This window comes from Narcine bancroftii, chromosome 1, assembly GCF_036971445.1.
Source record: "Narcine bancroftii isolate sNarBan1 chromosome 1, sNarBan1.hap1, whole genome shotgun sequence".
Lineage (NCBI taxonomy): Eukaryota > Metazoa > Chordata > Chondrichthyes > Torpediniformes > Narcinidae > Narcine > Narcine bancroftii.
Window position 1 is genome coordinate 236,416,563 of NC_091469.1, and position 12,499 is coordinate 236,429,061.

The following is a 12,499-nucleotide window of genomic DNA, read 5'->3' on the forward strand; positions in this document are numbered from 1 at the left end:
TCTAATAAATTACCTCTTTCCATCCGAAAAGGTTTAACCTAGGACACTGCCAAGTAGAATGCAGAAATGTACCAACTTCCTATCCACATCTGAAGCATAAATCCAGGAAAGTCTGATACAATTTATTTAGCTTTTGTGGTGTTACATATAACTAACGAATAAAATTATATTGTACCAACCTATACCTCACATTTATCGTACTTCTCATACTTACTCGACACAACTCAATCCAGTTGTGCTCATCTATTTGCTTATTCAAATCTACTTTCCATCTTTGTCTTGAATTATGAACCCCTACTTTCCAAACATTCATTTGTGACAATCTATACATGACTGAAATAAATTTATTTATATCACCATATGACTTCACCTCTGCCCTGCTGACAATAATGGATCTTGAACAAAATTTTCACGTAAGAATCTCATGGCCTGATAATAACAACCAGAGACTTTGATGGTGGGGGATGCACGTGAATCCACTAAATTACTTTTGTTTTTGCAGTTCCTACAGATTTAAATGTCATGAAAGGAAGAAATGTGGAATGTTTCTCACATTTCTCCAAACTTATGTACTGTATTAGATATTAAATCATGCTTTAGTGTTTAGAACAGCTGCAGAAAATTATGATAAAACAGTCAATGAATTATACCATTCACAGAGGCCCACTGTTTGCTTAAACAGTCAATTCAAACAAGGTGATGTTTATTTTTCAGCATTTATTTCAGAGCTGCAGATTTTAGTTTATAATCTGTGGCAGCAGATGGAACTGAGATGATCCAACGTATTGTATGTGCATAGAAGCATGCAATACATTGGATCATTTCATTTTTAGATTGGTTCAATTGTGCAGACATATTGAAACTGTTTAAATGAGGTTAAACAAAAGAATACAACTGAAGAACTTGAGTTGTCCTTCCCCATATAAAAACCTGGAAAGAATTATTTCAAACCTCATCTATTTTGATTTGGCTGTACAAAACTGCTAATTCAAAAGAGAACAAAATCAAACCTCAATAAATCTTGTGGGAATTATGCAAGCACTGCATGACCTAATGGATAGGCTTGATAATGAATTTCTTCGAATGTGCTCAGCCAAAAATTTGATTAGTATGCTTATCTTGATTATTTTTCATTGATGTATCCAGAAGACTGCTCGTCTTTGGATATAATGAGGGCCACAGTTACATTCAATACTGCCAGTGATCTGGAGTAGAAATTCATCACTTTAAAGGATGGAAGATTATAGGCTGATGATCATTACTGTATTCAGATTTGTACATAGAATGACTACTTAATAAAAGGTATCACAGGAAAGGCAGTCCCCTGAGTAAAATAGCCCTAACAGGGGAAAAAAATGCCCTAAAGCTGATAAAGGCCACTGAAGTGTTAAATAGCCAACAATTCCACCTCACCAGCTCAGCAAATCAATCTCAACCCAACCGCCTGCAGTTGATGTTTGATGTCAAATGTGAAAGCAAACGTTAATATAGCATGTGGTGTCTGTGAATGAGAGCACATTGTACATGCTGTCTCACCCTGCACTGACCGCAGCACATTCAATGTTCTTCATTTTCATCTTTCTTTTCTTTTTAAAACACTTTTATTGATTTTAATGAAGAACTTGGACAAATAATAGAAATAAGGATTGTTACACAAAATTAATGAAGCATTCAGTATATCAAAAACATACACAAGTTGTAAATCATATCATAATTCATATTCCAAGTGCTATACATTTTATATAAAAAAAGAGCTAATTAAAAAGTATTAAAAAAGTGAAAAAAGGAACAAATAAAAAAAAAAACAGGGGAAAAAAAATACCATTGTGCTGGAGGCATCTGCTGTGTGTGTGGTTGGCACCTCTGGCCTAGGGTGTACCAGAAGGGTGGTGAAGGCCAGAGCATCTTTAGCTTTCTGGAATGCCTCCAAGGCCTCATTGCCTTAGGTAATGACTTTACTCTTCCCTGCCATGAGTGCAAAAAGGGGGTGGATGTTGTGAGCTGCTACCGGTATGTATAGGTGATAGAAGTTAATCATACCGGCGAATTTTTGCAACCCCTTCACTGTGCTGGGCTTGGCAACACACCGAATGGCCTCTACCTTTTCAGGCAGGGGTTTCACTGTGTCTCTGTTGATCCAATGTCTCAGGAAGTTGATCGTTTCCAACCTGAACTGGCACTTAACAGGGTTTATAGTTAGTCTGAATTCCTGCAGTCGACCTCAGGTGGTCCACATGCTCCATGTTGTTGTGCTGGCGATGAAAATATCGTCCAAATAGATGAACGAAAATGGGAGATCCCACCCCACTTAATTGTCACCTGATTGTACCAGTACAATCCGACGAAACAGCATTCTATTGTCCTCGCTGCAAAACATGCAGACACTCAACCAGATGTAACACACACACAGACAAATAATACACATGCAGGATGAGTATTTTATCTATAAAAATCAATCAATAAATATAGTTTTGTACAAATGAGAGCCTCAGGTGGTTAGTGTGAGCAGTTCCTTTGGTCATTCAGCATTCTCACTCCCCATGGGAAGAAGCTGTTCCTCAGCCTGGTGGTGCTGGCTCTGATACTCATGTATCTCTTCCCCGATGGGAATAGCTCAAAAATGCTTTTGTCCATGATTTTGCACACCATCTTCAGACAATGATCCCGGTAGATCATGTCGATCCTCTCTGCCACTCTTATGTTCTTGTAGATTGACCTCTGATCCATTTCTCTGCAGCAACTGTACCACAGTGTGATGCAGCCAGCCAGCATCCTCTCAATAGAGCTCCTATAAAAGGTTGACATAAGGCTGGCAGCCTTGCTCGCTGCAGTCTTCTCAGGAAGTGTTGCTCCTTCCTGACAAGACAGGAGATGTCGAGTGTCCACGATAGGTCACTAGTTAATTGAACTCGAAGGAACTTGGTATTCTCCAGTGTCTCTACTACAGAGTTGTTGATGTATAGTAGAGGATGGTCATTTCTGGTCCTTCTGAAGTCCACGGTCACCTCCTTTTCTTGTCCATGTTGAGACTCAGGTTATTACTCTCGCCCAACAATTTCACGAGATTTTCCGCCTCTTCTCTGTAGTGCGACTCATTATTGTTGCCGATGAGGCCAATGACTGTTGTGACATCTGCAAGCTTGATGACACTGTTGGAGCTGGATCTGGCCATGCAGTCTTGGGTCAGTAGCGTGAACAGGAGCAGCTGAGCCCACAGCCCTGTGGTGTGCCAATGCTCAGCAAAACAGTGCTTGATATTCTGCTACCGACCTGGACAGATTATGGTCTCTATTTAAGTGATCTGGTTACAGAGATGGGTGTTGAATCCAAGTGAGGACAGCTTCACCACCAGCCTCTGGGTAATAACCGTATTAAATGCTGAGGTGAAGTCAATGAACAGCAGCCTGGCGCATGAGATGTGAGCCAGGACGAAGTGAAGTGACGAGGCTAAAGTATGTGGAATGGTTTCTTCTATAGGCGAATTGAAATGGATCCAGTGTCTCTGGGAGGTGTGTTTTGACGTGTTCCATCACCAGATGCTCAAAGCCTTTCATAATGGTGGAAGTCAGTGCCACAGAGACCTGTTATTGTTGCCCCTCTTGGGTACCAGGATGATGGTGGCTATCTTGAACCCTGCGGGAATGATGGACTGCTGCTGTGATGTGTTGAAGATCCCCTAAAAGACCTTTGTCAATTGGTCTGTGCTGTCCTTCAGTACCCCACCTTGTATGTTATCTGGTCCTTCCACCTTGTTCACCTTGAATAGGGTTCCCCTCACCTCGGCCACAGCTATACAGGGGGCCCATTCATCAGGGGGACACGAAGCTTTCTTTGGCATAATCCTGTTCTTCTCATCAAACTGCGCACAGAAGGTGTTCAGACGTCATTGTTCTTAATTCGCAAGGTTGACTTCTCATCCGTAATAGCCTCGATGCCTTGCCACATGCACCTCATGTTGCTGGTGTCACACAGCTGTCTGTGGATCTTCTGTGTGCACCCATGCTTTGCCTTCCGGATTGTACGAGAGAGTTCAGCCCTGACTGATCTTAATGATATCCTACTTGCTGTCCTAAAGGCAGCATCACGGGCTCTGAGAAAGGATCAGAACTCTGAATCCAACCATGATTTCTGGTTAGCCCTGGTTGTGAAGCAACTGATCTCCATGACATCCTCGATGCACTCACTGATGTAGTCAGTCTTTGATCTCGTGCACTCCTCTATGTTTTCATGATCGCTGTAGGTGACCACCTCCCTGAATTAGCTCCAGTCTGTGGTCTCAAAGCGGTCATGCAGCGCTGCTTTCTCCCCCACCCCCCCCTCACCCGGCCACGTCTGATCTCCCTGCGAACTGACCTATTTTGCTTTACCAGCGGCTTAGCAGCAGTTCCCTTCATGCTCCCTTTAAATCAGTGGTCCTCAACCATTTTCTTTCCACTCACATTCCATTTTAAGTAATCCCAATGAAGTCGGTGCTCTGTGATTAGTAAGGGATTGCTTAAGGTGGGATGTGAGTGGGAAGGTGGAGAATCACTGCTCTGGACCCAATTGTTACTGAAATATTTTGCTTGAGAAAAATTGTCATTGGCCCATTTCCTTTGGAGTTATGAAACCGTGCACATAACGAGTCAATTACATACAATTAAAACAGTGGTTTTCAATCTTCTTCTGTCCACCCACATCCCACCTTAAGCACTCCCTTACTAATCACAGAGCACTGATGGCATAGGGATTACTTAAAGTGAGATGTGAGTGGAAAGAAAAAGGTTGAGAACCACTGTTTTAAACTTTTCCCCTTCCACCCTTAACTCATGCCCTCTGGTTTTTATTTAATCGAACCTCTGTGGAAAAAAGTATGCTTGGATTTACTCCATCTGTACCCATCATCATTTTGTATACCTTTATCAAACCTCCGCCAATATGCCAAAACAAGAAAAGAAATAACACACAGGGAAGGATAGTTAGATAAATATTGAGATTTGGAGTTGTGCAAGACAAAGGAGTGACATCTCAATGGTGCAAACAGATCTTTTGGTGGGCCTGGCCAGGTTTATGATTGGGGTTAGGGCAGTACAGGGAGATCGAGAGCCTGGCTGCTATGGACAAAAACTGCCTTTGAATTTAGAGGCCCTGGACTTCAGGACTCTATACCTTCTGCTTCAAGCTTATGGTGAGAAGAGGTGGCGAGAGAACCTTTTAATGTTGGCTGACCGCACCAGCGACCCAGGTTTGAATTTGGCGCTGTCTCTAAGGAGTTGCTTATTCTCCTTTGTCTGCATGGGTTTTCTCCTGGTGCTCTGGTTTCCCCCCCACCCATCAAAAACTATGGGAATTGTAGGTTGATTGGTGTATTTGGGAGGGCATGCGTTCTTGGGCCAGAAGGATCTGTTACTGTGCTGTACATCTAAATTTAAACTAAATTTCCTCACATGGATGGAATGTCATTGCCCTTAATAGTCCTCGCTTGGTTGTACACTTCCAGCAGCCATCTACATTCCTGGTCACTTGAGCTACCAAACCAAACTATGATGCAACCAGTCAGAATATTTTCCATAGTACACCTGTGGAAGCTTGATGGAGAATTTGACAATAGGCCAAATTTCTTCAGACCTCAAAGTAAGCAGAAGTGTGGGCGAGCCTTCTTCATAGTTGCTTCTATGTGCTGGCTCCAGGAGAAGCCCTCTGATATGTGAACTCCCAGGAGCTTGAAGGAACTCTCACTTGATCTGGCCCTGTGTAGCTGGTCAGCAAATAGGAGGTGATGTGGTCAACCTGCACTGATTGGGGTCTGCCGATGGGAAATTTGAAATTTCAGTTGCAAAGGAATGAACAGTATAATCCCTGAGTTGGATTATAATATCATGGCATTAAATCGTGAGCTATAGCCAATGAACAACAGCCTGATGTAAGTGTTCTTGTTGTCTAGGCAAACAAAGGAAGGGTCAGCGAGATCTCATCCAGTTGTCATGTTAGGAAACCTGAAGTGCATCCAGTTTCTTCCTGAGTTGGGAGTTGAATTGCTCTTTTTTCCAACCCCTCAAAGCACCTCTTTTTTTTAATACCCAAAGTGCCTGCTCTGGCTGATAGTCATTGAGGCGGGTCACCTCACTTTATATTTGCTTCATATTATTATCCAGTCGCATCCATCCATCTCCTCCCAACCTCACTTCAACCTGAAAAACTGTCTTAAATCAGCCACATCACCACTTCTGAACCTAGGAGTTTGCAATCCTTCCATCCCAAACATCCTGCAGACAGCGACCTACTTAAACCACATCCTCATCTTGAACTCTAGTTCTCTTTTAAAATCATGACTCACTCTTACTTTCACCATTTTGAGAATGCAAAATTAAATGCACATGATTTACTCTTTCATGCCAGAAGTAGCTGGTTGAAAAGTGCAAGCACTATGAGGCCTTGACTTTGTGTAGCTAAAATTGCTCACCATTCCAGGATCAACCTAGGATGCATGTTTTCTTTATGTCAACTATCTTCCTATGGCCTCCCCTGTCTCTTCCACCATTACCTCCAGTACAAGGACTTGTTAGACATCCAATGATTTAGGTACCCAGTCTACACATGCCATCATTCCACCCCCACCCCCCCAACACTTTCCCACGCCCAACCCCTGAACCTGCATCCTCTTCTATTTTCTCTCCCTTGCTCCTGAGTCCCATATGTTTCCTCGGAATTATTTTCCAATGGTCCTCATTTTTTTTGGGGGGGGGTCTATCCAAATTATTTTAACTGTCCAGTTAATGGCACCCCGAATACAGATATCACCTTTATTCCTCACATTGCCCCCTTCCCCAACCTTCTCTGCAACCCAGACTAATTTACTATCTCTCTTTCTCAGTTCTGATGAAGGGTCTTTGACTTGTAAAGTTAACTCTGTTTCCACCGGCGCTGCCACCTAACCTGCTAGGTTTTGCTTGCATTTTCTGGTGTTGTCTCTCTTTGTCAGGGGCTGCCTTCAAACAAACTGCAGTCCTGTGTTAATGGTGAAACCAAATAAAATATTAAATAAAAATTGTGAAACCAAGTTGTGGTTATGAGAGGAAATTTATAATGGCATTGTAAAAAAAAGCAGATACATGGCCAAGTTAGGAGGAGTCTTGGCCTGAGGAACACAGCAGCTGTTAGAGATTTTTAATACCCTTGAAGGGCAAGGAATTGTTTGAACTTGATCCTTTTTCCACTTGACTGTAAATTTCCAGACCAAAAACTATTCTTTAATGCTGATCTTTCATATAATTTCTTGATTGTTATTTTATATAATATTCAAATTACGTTTCCTTGCTCAGATAATGAACCATTTATTCCAGGATTCACTTCCTTATATTTGTGCTGACCTAAACTGATGAATGGATGCAAGTTTTTTAATTGAATAGCCAACTGCTATAAACAGAAAAGCCTGCTCATGACAACTTTTTTAAAAATTCATTTGTAGGATGTAGACATTATTGGCACAGATCCTCTTCTCCTACATTGCCTTATATTTTTTGGCTTGCTGGTCTCTCGCAAAAGGCACTTAAGAGAAAAAATTCAACCAGAACAGGTGAGGAAGGACGTTATACTTCACGAAAGCGGCACAGTGAACCTTGTCAACATGCCTGCAGTTTCACATCTTTTTATTCCATATATAATACTGGACAACATTTTTTTTTTAAAGTTTACTTCCTGAAAATAAATTGGGGATTATAATAGACAACTTCAAGCTGAACACAAAGATCATTTTAGATTTGCTGAATCCCTTAGGAAATTGGAGAAACATTAAATTAACGTTTATTGAATTTGGCATGTTGAATCTCATAATGATGCTGACACGCTGCGTTAGTTCAACTGACCTAAAAATATTTTTCTGCTGATTTTCATTTGTATTTAGCATCTGAAGCCTCTCATGTCAGTGTCCAACAATAGTTGGTCAGCATCGATGGATTTCAGTAACCCTGATACCACTTTTCCATGGTTGTAATGTTTTGGTGACAACTTTCACCAGGTTTGTCATTGACTGCGCCAAGATCAGCAGGGAAGAAAGCCAAGTGTGAGTGCTGTTACACTGTATTATGAACATTTACTACGGTATTGTCTGAAGAACATGTCCATCAACATGTGTTCAATCTATATCATTGCAATATATGGTTTCTGTATATGTGAGTTTACCTATCTCGGCTGCACCATTTCATCAGATGCAAGGATCGACAATGAGATAGACAACAGACTCGCCAAAGCAAATAGCGCCTTTGGAAGACTACACAAAAGAGTCTGGAAAAACAACCAACTGAAAAACCTCACAAAGATAAGCGTATACAGAGCCGTTGTCATACCCACACTCCTGTTCGGCTCCGAATCATGGGTCCTCTACCGGCATCACCTACGGCTCCTAGAACGTTTCCACCAGCATTGTCTCCGCTCCATCCTCAACATCCATTGGAGCGCTTTCATCCCTAACGTCGAAGTACTCGAGATGGCAGAGGTCGACAGCATCGAGTCCACGCTGCTGAAGATCCAGCTGCGCTGGATGGGTCACGTCTCCAGAATGGAGGACCATCGCCTTCCCAAGATCGTGTTATATGGTGAGCTCTCCACTGGCCACCGTGTCAGAGGTGCACCAAAGAAAAGGTACAAGGACTGCCTAAAGAAATCTCTTGGTGCCTGCCACATTGACCACCGCCAGTGGGCTGATAACGCCTCAAACCGTGCATCTTGGCGCCTCACAGTTTGGCGGGCAGCAACCTCCTTTGAAGAAGACCACAGAGCCCACCTCACTGACAAAAGGCAAAGGAGGAAAAACCCAACACCCAACCCCAACCAACCAATTTTCCCCTGCAACCGCTACAACCGTGTCTGCCTGTCCCGCATCGGACTTGTCAGCCACAAACGAGCCTGCAGCTGACGTGGACTTTTTACCCCCTCCATAAATCTTCGTCCGCGAAGCCAAGCCAAAGAAAAAAAAGATACGTGAGGTGTTTTATAGCTTGTCTGCATCTATCTTAACTAAGCATGCCCAGGCCTAAGACAACATTTACATAGCCCCTCACTGATTGTATGCCTTGACATGTTTGGACTGACCAAGGCAGCTTGCTTTGTGGGCAATATGCAATTTGGGATGAGACATTTTTTTTCCCTTTACTCTTGTACACCACAGTTTTAAATTTATAACCAAACAATTCACAAGTGATTAAAATGCATATCCTAGATGTTATTAAAGATTATTTGTACATACAGCACATTTACGCATAGTTTCACCATTTCAGGGCACCATAATAGTTGGGTTATTTGGCGTGACAGATGTTTGTGAGTACTCAGGTATCTTTAATTGCTTCAGTGATGCAGGTATAAGAGAGCGAGGCTTGCTTCTGAGCTTTTGATCACCTTTGGAGTCTGTAGTTGCCATTATGAGACTGAAAAAAACAAGAATAAAACGGTAAGAGACATCACCCAAACCTTAGGATTAGCAAAATGGACTGTTTGGAACATCATTAAGAAGAAAGAGCGTACTGGTGAGCTCAGTGATCACAAAGGGACTGGTAGTCCAAGAAAGAGTCCCACTGTTGATGACAGAAGAATTCTCATCACAATGAGGAAAAATTCCCAAACATACGTCCGACAGATCAAAGCACTCTTCAGGAGGCAGCCACGGATGTGTCAATGACGACTGTCCACAGACAACTTCATGGACAGAAAAACAGAGGCTAAACTGCAAGGTGCAAACGATTAGTTAACTCCAGAAACATGATGGCCAGAATATAATTTCCCAAGAAGCATTTAAAAGAGCCTGAAGAACTCTAGCAAAAAGCCTTGTGGACAGATGAGACCAAGATTAACACATGAGAGTGATGACAAGAGCAAAGTGTAGAGGTATAAAGGAACTGCCCAAGATCCAAACCATACCACCTCATCTGTGAAACATGGTGGTGGGGATGTTATGACCTGGGCCATGAATGGCTGCCGTGGGTACTGACGTATTTATCTTCCGTCGCTGCTGATGACGAAGCAAAATGAACTCTGAGGTACATAAAAACATCCTATCTACTCAAATTCAAGCAAATGCCTCCAAACTCACTGGTCAGCACTTCATCCTACAGCAAGGGAATGATCCCAAACATACTGCTAAAACGACAAATATGTTTTTCAAACCTACCAACTGGAAAATTATCGAATGGTCAAGTCAGTCACCTAATCTAAATCCAATTGAGCATGCTCAATTTAAGCGGTCGATCCCCCGAAACAAGCAGAAGCTCAAGGTGGCTGCAATGGAGGCCTGGCAGAGCATCACTAGGGAATATACTCAACAGCACATAATGTCTATGAATCACTGACATCAAGCAGTCATTGCATGCAAGGTATATGTTAACAGGTACTAAACATGACTAATTTAATATACATTCCATAGCTATGTCCTAAACATTATTGTGCTCTGAAATGAGAAAGCAATATATAAAAAATGCTGTAATTTCAAGATGGTCAAACCAAAATGTATACAAATATCCTTGAATAATAGCCGGAATGTGCACTTTAATTACATGTGAATAGTTTGATTACAAATTTAAAATTGTGGAGCACAGGGGCAAATAAAAGAAAAAAGTGTCTTTGTCCCAAACATTATGGAGGGTACTGTACTGGTAGACTTAAAATATGATAGGAAATCAAAAAATTAGGTTATATCTAAAGAACAATGAGTGGTAGGAAAATCTTAATTTGATTTTCATGATGAGCAGCCCAATTACTATAAAATACGCCCAGAAGTGTTCAGGAAGCAAAATCTTCATTGTCCAGTGTCATTTTTTTTTAGACACACAGGCCATTTCATCCCACAAATCTGTGCTGCCCAATTTACACCCAATTAACTTACATCCCCTGTACGTTTGGAAGATTGGGAGGAAACTGAAGCCCCCATGTAAAACCAACGCAGCCAAAGGGAGAACGTATAAACTCCTTACAGATAGCTCTGGATTCAAATCGGGTCCCGATCTCTGGCGCTGCAAAGGCATAGTGCTCACCGCCACGCCAACCGTGCTGCCCAATTAATTTACTTAAATGTTTACTCCTCAGATGCTATTGACTCTCAGAGTCAACAAACTCATACAGGATCTGTATGACTCAGTGCCTCCTTCTTGCTCTTGACCAGAGCCTGAATTTCTCTCATCATCCACGCTTCCTTACACGTGAATGCCTGACCCTTCGCTCCAACAGGAACATGCATATCCTGGATTCTTGTCAGCACATTTTTGAAAATATCCCATTTTCCTCGTTTTTTCCCCCCTTCAAGCAACCTGTTCCAATTAACTTCAGCTGATACTTTCAAAGTCAGCCTTGCCCAAATTCCAATTTTAACACAGTCCTTCCTTGTCTCATCAAACAAGTCACTGGTCCTCAAAGACTCATCCACAAACACTTCATCCTTTTGTCCTTGCCAATTTCCCAACAGTGGTTCAAGCATTGCCCTCTCCTTGTGGGATCTCTGGAGGAAACTTTTCTGAACTCATTTGACAAATTCCACCCCATCTAAACCTTTTGCTCCATGGCTTACCCAGTCAGTATTAAGAAAGTTAGGATTCTCTCCCGACATCCTTATTTGACTACAGCTGGCAACAATCTACTGGCATATTTCCTCCTCCAAGTCCCATTGACTCTTTGAGTGCCTGTTGTGCACTCCCAACAATGTGATCGTGCCTTTTTTGTTCCTCAGCTCCTCCCATATTGCCTCACTAGCTGACCCTATCTTTTTTTATTCATTCTTTTAATTTTGGGATCTTGCTGCAGTCAACGCCAGTATTTATTCCCTCTTCCTAACTACCTTTGAAAAGGCAGTGGTGAGTGGTTTCTGCAACTGATTGAGTCCTTCTGGTGAAGGTAATCCAACAATGCTGCTGAGGAGGGATTTTCAGGAATTACGTCCATGGCAAATGATTGGGAATGTAATTGCAAATCAGGATGGTGTTTTAATCCCATTCATCTACACCCTTGTCTTTCTTGCTATAAAAGTTGCAGGCTGGGAAGGTGTATTTTGTGGCAGAGATTCCAATATTGTTCCTTATATTTTTATTATTTTGCAAATGCAGTAAATGATTTTGGCTATATTTAAAAGACAGTACTGGTAGTCTAAAAACAGAGTTCATCTGATGCATAATCAATTACACAAAGACTGAAGTTATTGGAAACTGAAGGCTTTTATTAGCAAGAGATGGACACCATCCCTTGTGTTGCTGGTTCACACTGACCTAGACTCGAACTGGAGGCAGGCTTGTGGCAAGACAGCCTTCATGTTGGAGAAAGGGGAGAAGTCATGAGCTGGCCAGTGAGAACAGGGTCAACCAGGGAAGGTCATGCTATTTACATGCAATAGTGGTTTCAGTATTAAGAGTTGATGATTCAGGTTGAAGTTTCCACAGTTTCTTCTGGTTTCTTTGGGTTCAGTAAAACTTTTTAGGAACCCAGAAGAGAATCCGAGGTGATCCTCTGAGAGAGATTAGCCAAAAGTGCCTGCATTCAAGCCTGC